This window comes from Oryctolagus cuniculus, chromosome 8, assembly GCF_964237555.1.
Source record: "Oryctolagus cuniculus chromosome 8, mOryCun1.1, whole genome shotgun sequence".
NCBI lineage: Eukaryota > Metazoa > Chordata > Mammalia > Lagomorpha > Leporidae > Oryctolagus > Oryctolagus cuniculus.
In genome coordinates this window covers 40,181,835-40,199,207 of record NC_091439.1, presented here as the reverse complement: position 1 = coordinate 40,199,207, position 17,373 = coordinate 40,181,835, and positions in this window count along the sequence as shown.

Here is a 17,373-nt window from a genome sequence, read left to right as displayed (position 1 = left end):
CTATATGGGTGCTGGTTCATAACCTGGCTGCTCCACTTTCAATCCAGCTCCCTGCTGACGTGCCTGGGAAAGCACTGGAAGATGACCCAAATCCTTGGACCCCTGTACCCGTATGGGAGACCCAGAAGAAGCTCCTGGCTCTTGGCTTCACTTAGCCCAGCTTTGGCTCTTGTGGTCATTTAGAGAGTAAACCAAAGGATGGAATATCTTTCTCCTCTCTCTCTCTCTCTCTCTCTCTCTCTCTTTAGCTCTCACTTTCAAATAAATAAATCTTAAAGAAACAAATGTGCTTGGGTTTGATATCAGCTTCCGACTCCTGACTTGAGCTTCCTGATAATACTGATGATATAAATGACTGGATTCCTACTACGCACTTGGGAGAGCTGGGTGGAGTTTCAGGATTCTGGTCTCAGCCTGGGTCAGCATGGGCTGCTACAAGCGTTTGGAGAGTGCCCCAGCAAATGAGAGCTTGTTCATCCTTTTTTTCCAAAATAATAAAGAAAAAAAATATTAAGTTGCAAGTTAGTGATTCTTGCTCTTAACAACACACAGCCCAGGAAAACAACTCCCTTAAAAAATAAACCATTTTCTTCCATAATTACAATCATGCACCACCAAAACATGCCAATGTTCCCAACATCAGCTGATCACATGTGAATATGCAATGGTGGCCTACTAAGATTATAATAGTACTCAAATTCCTACTACCAAGTGATATTATAGCCACCGTAAGGTCATAGTGCACATATTACTCACATATTTGTGATGATGCTGGTGTAAAACAAACCCATGGTGCTGCTAGTCTCAGAAAATTATAGTACCTCCAAATGTACTATCAAAGGGTTGTGAAAAAATGTAGTGGAAAGATAAACTTTTTTTTTTTCCTCTCACAGCAGAAAGCGAGAGAATTCACTAACTGAGCATTTATGTATCACTCATATAAAATTCCTCATTATGAGTTACCAATGCATATCAGAATTGTCCCTTTTTAATGGATGAGGGAAAACATTAGCATTTTGTAAAATACCTGGACATTGTCTCTTTTCGTCTCTTTTCCATTAAAATACTTTTTTAATATCTGTAGTGCCATTAAGCCCTGGAAAATAACCTAAAACAATATTTTACATTGTAATATCTACATCTAATACTTAGGGACAGTGACTCTATAAATATGAAAAATAAACATCAGCATGAAAAATTTTACATTGCCTCTTATTAACTAGCTACAGCATTTTAATATTATAAAATAATTACTATGAGGAAAACTCATATGTCCAGGTAAAATACAATGAAGCAATACAAATTCTTTGTGTATTACCCATAACATAGCTGAGATTGATCAGAATAAAGCAGCGGTTTGTTTATATTCAAGGCGAATATTACTTATCCTCAACTGTCATGTATTATTCTGCCAATAAAGTAATGAGTTTCATCCACCAGATGCCATAGAGACATCAGTATTCACCTGTATACACAATGTCTAGAAGTGGCTGTGCTCATGTATTCCCTAGTTAGTTCCTCTAGATGAAACAAATTTTCTCATACTTTTATCAAATCTATGTCATTTACCTCAATAACATCACACACCGACCAAATCACTAAAGTAATTTGCAGTCAAATAAGCACACACACATATATCCAACAAAATAAAGAAATAAAGTCCACTCCTTAGTTGTCAGACACTTGCTAAAACCAAAAACATAGAAATACTGTGAAGAAAAGACAAACAAATAAAAACAAAAGAAAGCTTCAGTCATTTGTGTAGCAATAAACAAAAGAGATATTCTGAAAAAAAAAAAGTAGGTATCTAATAAACATCGGAAAAGATGCTAAACCTTACTCTGTTGAGAAATAAAGCTACCTCCAATATTAGGAACATTTTTAAATTGTATAATATCCAGTCATTTTGATGAGAATATAGGGAAACGTCCATTAACATACACTATTGATGGAAGTCAAAATTGATTACATACATTGGGACAGACTTCTAACTGTGATGAACTTTGAAATGGTAGCAATTCCTTTAGCATGCAGCTCCATAAGGAAATAATAATCACACTGACGTCAGGACTGTTCACAGGAGGGGTGGGCACTCGTCGCAGTGGTTAGGATGCTGCTTGGGATGCCCGCATCCCATGACAAAGTGCCTAGACTCAAGCCCCAGCTCCACTTCAAACTCAGTTTCCTGCTAATGAGCACCCTCAGAGGTCATAGATGATGGCTCAAGTTCTTGGGCCCCTGGCACCCAGGTGGGGCCTAGATAGAGTTCCTACCTCCTGGCTTCAGACTGGGCCTGCCCCTGCTACTACAGGCATTCATAAAGTAAATCAGCAGATAGAAGGTCTCTCTGTCTCTGTGTCTACCTCTCTCTCTGCTTTTGCCTTCCTTTGCCTTTCAAATAAAAATAAATACATGAATACTTTATATAAAAATATTGTTTACAATAACAAAAAATGGCAAAATGACTTGTTAAACTTCCTTTCATTCTCTCCTCCTCCTTCGTTCCTTGAGTTTAAAGTTCTATTTTCCTTCCTTCTTTTCATGACTCCAACAAGCAGCAGAATATTTATTCTGTGTCAGGTATTTTGTGAACTTGTAAGAAGTCACCACAAGTTTTTACATGCTGCCCTAATTTTTTTTAATTTAAAATTTGTTTTTATCTTGGAAAGAGCATTTTGGCTGCCCTGTGGATGATAGATTTGAGGAAGCTGTTACATTAATGGCAAAGGACAGGAAGGAGGAATGTAGGTAGAGTAGTTATGCCAAATTCCAACACTGAATACGGTGCAGAGAAAAAGGAAGTAGGTTCATACATACTGATCTGAACTAAGAGACACATCATATGGGATTACTTCAAAAAGTTTGAAGGCTATTAGCAGACAAGAAGTTCTTGGCTTCAAAGTGGCCCAGTCCTGGCCATTGCCACCATCTGGGGAGTGAAACAGCAGATAAAAGCTCTTTCTCTCTCTCTCTCTCTCTCTCTCTCTCTCTCTCTGTCTCTTCCTCTCTATATAACCCTGCCTTTCAAATACATACATACATTTTAGGAAAAAGAACAATGACATGATTCAGATATACAAATAACATCAAGCAGAGAAGACAAAGGGTGAGCAAGAAGGCCCTTGCTCAGAAGGGTAAGTCAGCGTTTGAATATTGAGGGCAAAGGGGAAATATTCAGTAGACTGGGCTTGCTCTGATTAGGACATGTTCTAGCACCTTGGTTCGTGTTCTAGCACCTTGGTTTCCAATGTGATGGTTTCGAAAGGCAGTGACGCCTCCAAGATGTGGGTCCCCGGGGACCACAACTACTTTTATGAGGAAATTAATGCTGGTCTCACAGGAGTGGATTCGTTCCTTTGAGGGCCAGGTTGTTGTAGGAGTGAACTTGGCCCCTCCTCACTCTCTTGCTTCTTGTTCCACCATATGACTTCTCTCATGCACACATTCTTACCAAGCGATGCTATCAGCCATGAGGCCCTCACAGAAGCCAATGCTGGCACCATGTCCTTGGACCTCCGGAATTGTGTGCTAAATAAAACCTCTTTTCTTCACAAAGTACCAAGTGTCAAGTATTCTGTTGCAGCAACACAAAATGGACAGAGACAAGGCTGGGCAGTTATCAGAGAGCAGACCCAAAAGGTAATTGCAATCCATGCAGGAGTTGTGACTCCTTACAACAGGAATCTCTCAAAGCATTTTAGCTAAAGAATAAGATGGGACTGGTGTTGTGGCATAGCAAGCAAAGCCGCCTACTCTGATGCCGGCATCCCATATGAGTGCCGGTTTGTGTCCCGGCTGCTCCACTTCCAATCCAGCAGCATGCTAATGGCCTGGGAAAAGTAGTGGAAGATGGCCCAAGTGCTTGAGCCCCTGCTACCCTTGTAGGAGACCTGGAAGAAGCTCCTGGCTCCTGACTTTGGCCTTGTCCAGTCTTGGCTGTTGTGGCCATTTGGGGAGAGAACCAGTGGATAGAAGATTCTCTCTCTTTTTGTCTTTGTCTCTCTCCACCCCATTCCCCCCTTCAGCTCTCTCTTTCTCTGTAACTCAGACTTTCAAGCAAGTAAATGAATCTTTAAAAAATAAGAAAAAAAGAAAGAATAGGATGATCATTACATATTTTTTTAGCCAATTTAGAAATGCACCTGTGACCTGATATCATATCCAATATGATAACATTCCAGTTTGTTATGGAGCTGCTCACCCCAGAGGAATTGAGCTAGGAAACCAAGCAGAGCGGGCCTTTCTTCCATTTGCATCAGAAAACGAGTCATTCCTCCCACCACACAGTGAGGAGGAAACTACAGGATATAAAAGCAACAAGAAAAGCCTAAATTGCACTTAACAGGCAGTAGTTTCAGACCCCGCCACAGGATAGCAAAGATATATTTCCAGTTCTATGCGTGTGGCACGTGGTAGGTGTTTAATGAGTACTTGTTCACTGATGAGTACATTGGTACAGCCTGTAGAAAGGAGAAATTACACAGGAGACATGGAATGCCATGTCACAGAATGCCAGACTCAGGGGTCAGGGCTGGGGGAGGAACAGTTTGCAGAGAAGAAAAAAATAAGAGAAAGAGAAGAGGGTACTCAAAGAAAACCAGAGGGAAAGGAAATGTGTAATCATGACTTATAATTAGAGCAGCAAAGTCCTAGCAAAGCAGGAGAACACTGGGTTGATCAATCTTGGAGGGGTTGTAAGCCACCTACAGCACACTTAAGCTCGCATGAAGAAAAGGTTCAGAGCACCGCAGGGCCCTTAAGAGCAGCGCTGACTTAGGGATTGGTGCGCACCTTGGAGGAAACCTGAACAATGGAGTCATGCTTGAGGGAATGTGGGAGAAGCCTGCTTGGCGAGATGATGTGTTTGTCGATTTACCAATTTTGGTTGGACGTCCACATCGTAGGTCCATATTCAGCTTTGGTGTCAGTAGAAATATTTCAATCTGCTTAGATTTTACAGGTACATTGACTTCATACATTACAGTGAAGCATGCTAATTCTGAAACCCAAGGATGTCACAGAAACAGCTCCAGCCATCAGTTTCGACCCTAGAAAAAGAAGTTCCAGCACCCCCATCTTGTGTGGGTACAGTGAGTGTGGATAGGCAGTCATACATGGGAGGAATAGAAGAAGAGAAAAAGTATTCCTGGGAGCCGGCACTGAGGCCCTTATGGATGCTTGTTCCTGTCCTGGCTTCTCCATTTCCAATCCAGCTCTCTGCTGTGGCCTGGGAAAGTCCTTGGACCCTGCACCCATGTGGGAGACCCAGAAGAAGCTCCCGGCTCCTGACTTAGGATTGGCATAGCTCTGGCTGTTGTGGCCAACTGAGGAGTGAACTCTCTCTGCCTCGCCTCTTTCTGTAACTCTGACTTTCAAGTAAATAAATAAATCTTTTTTAAAAAAAAAGTATTCCTGGAGGGAGAGGAGGCAAGATGGCAGAATAGGAAGGGAGCACACTGATAGTCCGGGGAGAGACAGTTTAATAACAGTGGAGATACTGCAGGTTCAAGGAAGAGTAGGGGAGGAAACAGCAGAAGAAACTCTTCTGGAAAGCGTGATTCACAGTGGACCTGCGTGGAGAGTGTGGGAGTCCACAGTTCGGGACACCAGCGGCAGACTCAACACACCAGCGCTGGAACGCGAGGTGAGCCGAACCTCAATAGCCCAAGACACTGGCAGGCAAGCGGAGAGAGGACACTAGAGGGAACGACCCCCGGGGGTGGGGGGGGGAAGTTCACCAGGCTAACTGGAAGAGAGAGAGAGAGAGAGAAAAAAAAAAAAAAGGTGACTGGTACGGACACGGGTTTCTCTCTCTCCGCTCACCTCTCAAGGGTGAGCAAGACAAAGAGCAGGTGCCATCTTGGACATACGTCATAAGCAGAGCGACCTCAGGTCTGCACCGGCCCTGAGCCTAGCAGAAAAACCTGACTCTGGGCGGGGCAAAAAAACAGGAGATTAGGACCTAGTAAATTTGTGGTACTACTGAACTGAGACTGTGAAAAAAGAGACGGTGGGGGAGAGAACTCACAGAATTCATGTGAGTACTCTCCAGAGACGCTACAATTCCGTAACTTTTGCAACCCAGTGGGAGACTGAAGGAGAATTTGAGCCCACTCTGAGGGCAGAACAGATTCCCTGTGTGGTCCTTGGGAAAGAGCTTCCGATCTCTGGCTCCTGTGGGTATATCATTTGCCTGCTAACTACCTCCAACTTCGTTCAGCTATGTGGAATTAATTCCCTTTTGAATCAAAAAAAGAAAGAAAGAGAGAGAGATAGATCTATCATGCCTAACCTGGGAGTGTCACCTTTGGCACACCAAACAGAGCTCTCAGGCCACACCCATCTCAAGCCTCTAAGGCTCCATCAAAAACAGACAGTCCACCTAATCTAGAGTCATAGTATAACAAGAAAAAGCACCACAGTGAAGAAACCAAATATCTCCAATATGCCAAATAACAAATGCAAAAACCGAGATAATAGAAACAAGGAAGTCACCATGACGCCCCCAAATGAAAAACACACCCCAATTCAAGATTATGAAGATGATGAGATAGAAGAAATGCAAGAAGCAGATCTCAAAAAATTGATAAGAACATTAAGAAGTTCTCAAAAACAAATTCTTGAACTACAGAAATCCTTAATGGACAAGGTAGAAAATCTCTCTCGTGAAAATGAAATATTAAGGAGGAATCAAAATGAAATGAAACAACTAGTACAACAGGAAACTGGGATAGTGATGAGAAATCATAATGAAGTGAAGAATTCAATAGATCAAATGAAAAACACAATAGAGAGCCTTACAAACAGAATGGGTGAAGCAGAAGAGAGAATATCGGACTTAGAAGACAGAGAACAGGAAAGGATACAGTCAGACCAAAGAAAAGAAGAGGAAATTAGAAATCTAAAACATATTTCGGGAATCTTCAGGATACTATTAAAAAACCCAACATTCGGGTTCTAGGAGTTCCTGAAGGCAAGGAGAGGGAGAAAGGATTAGAAGGCCTTTTTAGTGAGATATTAGCAGAAAATTTCCCAGGTTTGGAGAAGGACAGAGACATCCTAGTACAGGAAGCTCACAGAACCCCTAATAAACACGACCAAAAGAGATCCTCACCACGACACGTTGTAATTAAACTCTCCACAGTGAAACATAAAGAAAAGATCCTAAAATGTGCAAGAGAGAAACATCAAATTACTCTCAGAGGATCTCCAATCAGAACCACAGCTGACTTCTCATCAGAAACCCTACAAGCTAGGAGGGAATGGCAAGATATAGCCCAGGTACTAAGAGAGAACAACTGCCAGCCCAGAATATTATATCCTGCAAAGCTATCATTTGTGAATGAAGGTGAAATAAAGACTTTTCATAGCAAACAGAATTTGAAAGAATTTGTTGCCACTCATCCAGCCCTGCAAAAGATGCTTAAAGATGTGTTGCACACAGAAACACAGAAACACGGTCATCAATTTGAAAGAAGGTAAAGGAAGGAAACCTCACAGCAAAAGATCACAGGGAATTCAAAGCATATATTAGAACTTATCTTTGGCAAATGGCAGGGCAAAGTTACCACTTTTCATTAGTCACATTGAACGTTAATGGCCTGAACTGTCCTGTTAAAAGACACAGATTGGCTGATTGGGTTAAGGAACAAAACCCATCTATTTGCTGCTTAGAAGAAACGCAACTTTCCAACAAAGATCCATAGAGACTGAAAGTGAAAGGCTGGAAAAAGATATACCATGCCAACAGAAATGAAAAAAGAGCGAGCATGGCCATCTTAATATTGGACAACATAAACTTTACCACAAAAACTGTTAAGAGTGACAAAGAGGGACACTATATAATGATTAAGGGATCAATACAACAAGAAGATATAACAATTACCAATGTATATGCACCTAACTACAGGGCACCGGTTTATCTAAAAGATTTGTTAACGGACTTAAAGGGAGACTTAGACCCCAATACAATAGTACTGGGGGACTTCAATACTCCACTCTCAGAAATAGATCAACAGGACAGAAGATCAGCAAGGATACAGTAGATTTAAATGACACTATAGCCCAAATGGATCTAACAGATATATACAGAACTTTCAATCCTACAGCTAAAGATTTTACATTCTTCTCAGCAGTACATGGAACCTTCTCTAGGACTGACCACATACTAGGCCATAAAGCCAGTCTCTGCAAATTCAAAAGGATGAGAATCATACCATGCAGCTTCTCAGACCATAAAGGAATGAAGTTGGAAATTAGCAACTCAGGAATCCCTAGAGCATACGCAAACACATGGAGATTGAACAACATGCTCCTGAATGAACAATGGGTCATAGAAGAAATTAAAAGAGAAATCAAAACTTTTCTGGAAGTAAATGAGGATAACAGCACAACATACGAAAACTTATGGGATGCAGCAAAAGCAGTGTTAAGAGGAAAGTTTATATCAATAGGTGCCTACATCAAGAAATTGGAAAGGCACCAAATAGATGAGCTTTCAATTCACCTCAAGGATCTAGAAAACCTACAGCAAACCAGACCCAAATCTAGTAGGAGAAGAGAAATAATTAAAATCAGAGAAGAAATCAACAGGATTGAATCAAAAAAAAATTACAAAAAATCAGCCAAACGAGGAGCTGGTTTTTTGAAAAAATAAACAAAATTGACACCCCATTGGCCCAACTAACTAAAAAAAGAAAAGACCCAAATCAATAAAATCAGAGATGAAAAAGGAAACGTAACAACAGACACCACAGAAATAAAAAGAATCATCAGAAATTACTACAAGGACTTGTATGCCAGCAAACAGGGAAACCTATCAGAAATGGATAGATTCCTGGACACATGCAACCTACCTAAATTGAACCAGGAAGACATAGATAACCTAAACAGACCCATAACTGAGACAGAAATTGAGACAGTAATAAAGGCCCTCCAAACAAAGAAAAGCCCAGGACCAGATGGATTCACTGCTGAATTCTACCAGACATTTAAAGAACTGACTCCAATTCTTCTCAAACTATTCAGAACAATCGAAAAAGAGGGAATCCTCCCAAATTCTTTTTATGAAGCCAGCATCATCTTAATTCCTAAGCCGGAAAAAGATGCAGCATTGAAAGAGAATTACAGACCAATATCCCTGATGAACATAGATGCAAAAATCCTCAATAAAATTCTCGCCAATAGAATGCAACAACACATCAGAAAGATCACCCACCCAGACCAAGTGGGATTTATCCCTGGTATGCAGGGATGGTTTAATGTGCGCAAAACAATCAATGTGATACACCACATTAACAGACTGCAGAAGAAAAACCATATGATCATCTCAATAGATGCCGAGAAAGCATTTGATAAAATACAACACCCGTTCATGATGAAAACTCTAAGCAAACTGGGTTTGGAAGGAACATTCCTCAATACAATCAAAGCAATCTATGAAAAACCCACAGCCAACATCCTATTGAATGGGGAAAAGTTGGAAGCATTTCCACTGAGATCTGGTACCAGACAGGGATGCCCACTCTCACCACTGCTATTCAATATAGTTCTGGAAGTTCTAGCCAGAGCTATTAGGCAAGAAAAAGAAATTAAAGGGATACAAATTGGGAAGGAAGAACTCAAACTATCCCTCTTTGCAGATGATATGATTCTTTACTTAGGGGACCCAAAGAACTCTACTAAGAGACTATTGGAACTCATAGAAGAGTTTGGCAAAATAGCAGGGTATAAAATCAATGCACAAAAATCAACAGCCTTTGTATACACAGACAATGCCATGGCTGAGGAAGAACTTCTAAGATCAATCCCATTCACAATAGCTACAAAAACAATCAAATACCTTGGAATAAACTTAACCAAGGACGTTAAAGATCTCTATGATGAAAATTACAAAACCTTAAAGAAATAAATAGAAGAGGATACCAAAAAATGGAAAAATCTTCCATGCTCATGGATGGGAAGAATCAATATCATCAAAATGTCCATTCTCCCAAAAGCAATTTATAGATTCAATGCAATACCAATCAAGATACCGAAGACCTTCTTCTCAGATCTGGAAAAAATGGTGCTGAAATTTATATGGAGGCACAAGAGACCTCGAATAGCTAAAGCAATCTTGTACAACAAAAACAAAGCCAGAGGCATCACAATACCAGATTTCAGGACATACTACAGGGCAGTTGTAATCAAAACAGCATGGTGCTGGTACAGAAACAGATGGATAGACCAATGGAACAGAATTGAAACACCAGAAATCAACCCAAACATCTACAGCCAACTTATATTTGATCAAGGATCTAAAACTAATTCCTGGAGCAAGGACAGTCTATTCAATAAATGGTGCTGGGAAAACTGGATTTCTACATGCAGAAGCATGAAGCAAGACCCCTACCTTATACCTTACACAAAAATCCACTCAACATGGATTAAATACCTAAATCGACGACCTGACACCATCAAGTTATTAGAGAACATTGGAGAAACCCTTGCAGATATTGGCACAGACAAAGAATTTCTGGAAAAGACCCGGGAGGCACAGGCAGTCAAAGCCAAAATCAACTATTGGGATTGCATCAAATTGAGAAGTTTCTGTACTGCAAAAGAAACAGTCAGGAGAGTGAAGAGACAACCGACAGAATGGGAAAAAATATTTGCAAACTATGCAACTGATAACGGTTTGATCATCAGAATCTACAAAGAGATCAAGAAACTCCACAAAAACAAAACCAACAACCCAATTAGGAGATGGGCCAAGGACCTCAATAGACATTTTTCAAAAGAGGAAATCCAAATGGCCAACAGGCACATGAAAAAATGTTCAAGGTCACTAGCAATCAGGGAAATGCAAATCAAAACCACAATGAGGTTTCACCTCACCCCGGTTAGAATGGCTCACATTCAGAAATCTACCAACAACAGATGCTGGCGAGGATGTGGGGAAAAAGGGACACTAACCCACTGTTGGTGGGAATGCAAACTGGTCAAGCCACTATGGAAGTCAGTCTGGAGATTCCTCAGAAACCTGAATATAACCTTACCGTTCGACCCAGCCATCCCACTCCTTGGAATTTACCCAAAGGAAATGAAATTGGCAAACAAAAAAGCGGTCTGCACCCTAATGTTTATTGCAGCACAATTCACAATAGCCAAGACCTGGAACCAACCTAAAAGCCCATCAACGGTAGACTGGATAAAGAAATTTTGGGATATGTACACTTTAGAATACTATACCGCAGTAAGAAACAACGAAATCCAGTCATTTGCAACAAAATGGAGGAATCTGGAACACATCATGCTGAGTGAAATAAGCCAGTCCCAAAGGGACAAATACCATATGTTCGCCCTGATCGGTGACAACTGACTGAACACCAAAAAGGAAACCTGTTGAAGTGAAATGGACACTATGAGAAACGGTGACTTGATCAGCATAGACCTGACTGTTAATGAACAACTTAATACATTATCCCTCTTAGTAGTTTTTTTTTTTTGTCTGTTCTACTTAATATGACTGGTTTAATTCTGTAATTAATACACAGTTATTATTAAGTGTTGAAATTTAACTGAAATGTGATCCCTGTTAAACATAAGAGTTGGGATAAGAGAGGGAAGAGATGTACAATTTGGGACATGCTCAAACTGACTTGCCCCAAATGGTAGAGTTAGAAGCATACCAGGGGATTCCAATTTAATCCCATCAAGGTGGCATTTACCAATGCCATCTCACTAGTCCAAGTGATCAATATCTGTTCACAATTGATCATAATGAAAGGACTAAGAGTCAAAGGAAGCACATAAACAAGTCTAGTACCTGCTAATACTAACCAATAGAATAAATAAAGGGGAGAGTGATCCAACATGGGAAGCGAGATACTCAGCAGACTCATAGAATGGCGGATGTCCTAAACAGCACTCTGGCCTCAGAATCAGCCCTAAAGGCATTCGGATCTGGCTGAATGGCTGAAAAGCCCATGAGAGTATTTCAGGCATGGAAAGCCAAGACACTCTGGTAAAAAAAAAAAAAAAAAAAAAAAAAAAAAACTAAATGAAAGATCTCTGCGAGTGAGATCCCAGTGGAAAGAACAGGTCTTCAAAGAAGGAGGTACCTTTCTCTGAAGGGAGGAGAGAACCTCCACTTTGACTATGACCTTGTCTAAACAAGATAAGAGTCAGAGAACTCAAGGGGCTTCCATAGCCTTGGAAACTCATGACTGGTGCATAGGGAGATTACTGATGCCATAGACAGGAGTATCAATTTGTAAAGTCAACAACAGGAGTCACTGTGCACTTACTCCTCATGTAGGATCTCTGTCCTTAATGTGCTGTACATTGAGGCTTAATGCTATAACGAGTACTCAAATAGTATATTTCACTTTGTGTTTCTATGGGGGTGCAAACTGTTGAAATCTTTACTTAATGTATACTAAACTGATCTTCTGTTAAAAAAAAAAAAAAGAAGAAATTATCAATTCCCAACTTGACTCTCACCGGAATTAAACATGACAATAGGTCTGATCTGATTTCATCATCATTTAAAAAATCATCTATTATTTTTCACTTTATGTTTCTGTGTGGGAGCAAACTGTTGAAATCTTTACTTAATGTATGCTAAACTGATCTTCTGTATATAAAGAGAATTGAAAATGAATCCTCATGTGAATGGAAGGGGAGAGGGAATGGGAAAGGGGAGGGTTGCGGGTGGGAGGGACATTATAGGGGGGAAGCCATTGTAATCCATAAGCCGTACTTTGGAAATTTATATTCATTAAATAAAAGTTAAAAAAAAAAGTATTCCTAACATGAGCACAATGTTTGAGAACCATAAAACTCATTTTATGTTGTGAAAAACATTTTTTGTTTTTCTCTTTTCAATTTTATTGTTACACAAATTTCATATATTTCAAATATACAGATTTAAGAATACAGTGGGACTTCCCCCCCAACCTCCCTCCTGCCCACACTCCAACCGTTCCTCTCCCTCCCTCTTGAATTTCTGTTCTTAATTTTTTTTTTTTTTGACAGGCAGAGTGGACAGTGAGAGAGAGACAGAGAGAAAGGTCTTCCTTTGCCGTTGGTTCATCCTCCAATGGCCGCCGCGGCCGGTGCGCCGCGGCCGGCGCACCATGCTGATCCGATGGCAGGAGCCAGGAGCCAGGTGCTTTTCCTGGTCTCCCATGGGGTGCAGGGCCCAAGGACTTGGGCCATCCTCCACTGCACTCCCTGTCCACAGCAGAGAGCTGGCCTGGAAGAGGGGCAACCGGGACAGAATCCGGCGCCCCAACCGGGACTAGAACCCGGTGTGCCGGCGCCGCTAGGTGGAGGATTAGCCTAGTGAGCCGCGGCGCCGGCCTCTGTTCTTAATTTTTACAACAATCTATTTTCAGTATACTTAGTGATTGTATTGTTAACCGTATTCTAAGTAAAGGAGTTCAGCAAACGGTATGAAGAGAAAGAAAACAGAACAAAATAAGACAAAACAAAACAAAAGATTGTTCCTCAATGGAGCAATGAATAAATCAACAAAAGTCTAACTGACTTTTCTAACAGATTCTTCTTTTCCAGAATTTTTTTAGGGAAATGTGAATATTAATGCTAATATTCTTGTTTCTATTGTGATCTTTTATTAACTAATATCTTTAATATCATTTACTGTGCTGTCATTTTTATTATCTCATTTAATCCTCATAATCTTTTCAGAAAGTAAATATTAATATTACCCTTATTTAAGATAAGACAAAACTCAATTCTGCTTCTGCTTATCTTCACCTACCACATTGTTAAATCTCATGATCTACTTTATTTCCTATGTTGACTTGGATTTTAAAGAAAGACATTAAACTTTCTCTGTTGTGAGAAGATTGTAATTGGATGTCATTGCTGTACTCTCTGAAGACAAAGGCGGGATTGGGTGACTAGAAATAGAGATTGATTGAGCAGCAACATTGCCCCAGACATCACTTGGATGCTGTCCATACAGTAAGTGTTTCTTTTGAAGTTCAGAATAATTAAAGGAAATGAGTGGAACCTATTGCACTTTGTAAATAACATAACCAATTATGTGAGTTTGTTGTTTGCTTAGGAATCGTCACTTACAACAGAAATACAAATCCCATAAGTGGAACTATTGTGCTATATATATATATATATCCTGATTTATTCTTTTTTTAAAAAAATCTTTAATATATTTTTAAAAATTTTTGAAAGAGTTAAAAAGAGAGAGGGAGAAAAAGAGGACAGAGAATTAGACCTTCCATCCACTGGTTTACTCCCTAGATGGCTGCAATGGCCAGGCCTGGGCCTGGCCAAAGCCAGGAGCAAGAAACTGCATCTAGGTCCCCCATGTGGGTGGCAAGGCACTTGGGCCATCTTCCACTGTTTTTCCAGGTACATTAGCAGGGAGTTGGATCAAAAGTGGAGCAGCCAGGACTTGAACTTGAACCCCAGCTCATATGGGGTGCTGGCATCACAGGCTGCAGCCCAACTTGCTGCTCCACAAAGCTGTGCCCTCCCAATTTATCCTTATCATACACATTTCTATTGTGTAGTAAAGATACACTTCTTGTGATCCTAACTTCAAATCCATAGGTTAGATTTGTCTTTTTAAAATGCTTATTTGTAGCAAAATTAGTAGAGTTCTATCCATACCCTCAGGCCATTTCATTCTTCACAGTTACCAGCTGTAGTTAGTTTATATCTCATTTTGCTTCAAAAATGGCTAATACCTGTGGTCACTCTGGCACGAGCACCTCTATGGCTAAGACTATACATCCCAGAATCCCTTTCCCTGGTGAATGTGAAGAACCTGTAGGGGAGTTCAAGGCAGAAATGAAGTAGGGAGACAGAGATGCCCTGGGGTCAAGAAGGAAGGCTGCATCGGAGAAGACAGCTCTGCCCACCTGTCTCCAAACTCCCAAGTCACTCCCTGGGGCCTGGAGTGAAGGCCACCGCCATGGTTGGCCTCTCACACTTACCTGTGGGCTCCGGTTTCCCTGCCTCCGACTCCTCCTCCGGTATCCACACTGAGAAACTCGCTGTTAATCTCTGTAAACACTGCCAGCAGCTCCCCTTTCTTGCTCCAGAGCTTTCCAGCCTAAAACAGGGTTCCTGTACATCCACATCACTGATATTTTGGGTCAGCTAAGTCTTTGCTGGTGGGCAAAGACACTGTCCTGTGCACTGTGGAATGTTCAGTTACATCACTGGTGTATTAATCATATTTGTGATTTCTGTAAATTGATGTTTTCCGACCTACAAAATGACCACTGGCAGTTCCCAAGTAAACCTGGGATCTCCTAAAAATATCTGGAGACTTGGGTGGTTCCAGAAGTCCCGGCAAGCCTGGATTTAGCAGGGACTCTACTTTGAACATAGCTGAAGAACGCTGCGCCTGTGAACCTTGTCTCACTTGGTGCTTTTCCCTGAAACCACAGCAAAGGCGCCTGGGCGCAGCTAACAGAGCCCGTGCTTCCTCTGAGCGGCTCTTGGTGGCAGACACTGCTTTCTGCAGGAAAGCCGTTGAGTATAGCAGTTCCCATTTCTCTTCCTCGATCTGCTTCTGACCTCAGCAAACCTCACCCAGAGCCCCATGGTCACTACATCTGGCCTCTTCCTGTTGGAAGCCAGGAGCAGCCTGCCCCGCCCAAGTCTTGCCGATCAAAATGTCTCCAGACATGGCCAAGTGTGCCACGGGGAGCAAGTTCACCCCAGTTGAGAATCTCTGGTCTGGAAGACCCACTGCCAGTCTCTGACTTTCAGTAGCTGCTTCCTGACATCCCTCACTCCAGCTCCTTCAACGGTACTGCAAGTGCTTGACTCAAAATTAAAAATCTGTTTCTGCCCTGCACAGGACAGCTTCCATTTTCCTAATCAAAAGTGACTGAGAGGTGTTCCTTAATCGAGAAGTTCTTTTTTGTACATAAGTAATCCAAATTGTATTTAATTCAGTCATACAAATATTTAGAATCTAAAAGGTTGATGAGACGATCTGTTTCTTGTCTACAGATGCTCAGTCTCTCAATAGCAGTGCACCCTTCCTGCTAAAGGAGCATTCATTTAACGTTTAAAGAAATAGCCATCTTCGATGATCTGTTGCATTCTGAAGGAAAGTGTGACCTATTTGGCAAGCTTATTTCTTGAGGGATAGCTGCTGGCTTATATTTTTAGAATATGCTTGTGCAAGAGTTAGATTATAATTTAGCAAAATGTTAAGTTTAAAAAGTAACTAAAAATAAAAATACTTGATGTGGTTGTGGTTTGGATTTTTTTGCACTGGTTCTGCATATGTAGGACACATGAGGGAGAAGACAGTATTTTCCCTTGATTGCCAATGGCCTAACTGGACTGGAGCCAAGAAGTAAACAGAAAGGACTATGGTTTCGATGCTCTCCAAAGTGGTTTCGTTCCATTTGACATTAGATCTTCTAGACAAAACAAACAAACAAGCAAACAAAAGGGGACCTCCTTTTGTGTTTATTATGATTTCACCTTCAGTGCAGTTTGATTAAGCCTAGCACAGATAATGGTTTTAAAAAGTGACCTACTCCTGCAAGTGTGAGGCCTCGCGCATGGGCTTTGAAATTCTCCATGCGGGGTATTATAGAGGCGCCAGGTAGCTCGAGATACAATATTAATCTCGGTGTTTCAAAGTACAGAATTTCCTGCCTTTCTTCTCCCATCTGCACTCTAATCCTGCCTTTGAGAAACAACACATCAGGGGGCACTTCACAGCGTGGTGCAGAAAATATACATAAAACTTAAAAAAAAATCTCTTCTTCAGTAAGTCAGCACCCACTGAAGTCCTGCCAGTCTGTGACAGTTTGCTGAAGCTTTAGCGATGAGGATAAAATTGCAGGATATTATATCCCATGTGAAATGAAGAAATGTGTTTCCTTGTATAAGCCCTCCGACAGGACAATACCCCGACCTAAACAGATTCACTGTCTAAAATATTTTAAGTTTCTCAGCCTCCAAGAGCTCTCATCCATATTCATCAGTCTGTGGCTTGCCTCTTTTAATAAGGCAAGTTGTGGAGCTACAGTGCCAATCACACTCCTGGGTGTGGTGCTAGCTGACCCTCTACATACGCATGTTCAGCTCGAAAAGGAGAAAGTAGGGGCTGGCGCTGTGGCGCAGCGGGTTAAAGCCCTGGCCGGAAGTGCCGGCATCCCATATGGGTGCCGGTTGGAGTCCCATCTGCTCCACTTCCAATCCAGCTCTCTGCTAAGGCCTGGGAAAGCAGTAGAAGATGGCCCAAGTGCTTGGGCCCCTGCACCCACGTGGGAGACCCGGAAGAAGCTCCTGGCTCCTGGTTTTGGATCAGCACGGCTCCGGCCATTGCGGCCATCTGGGGAGTGAACCAGTAGATGGAAGACCTCT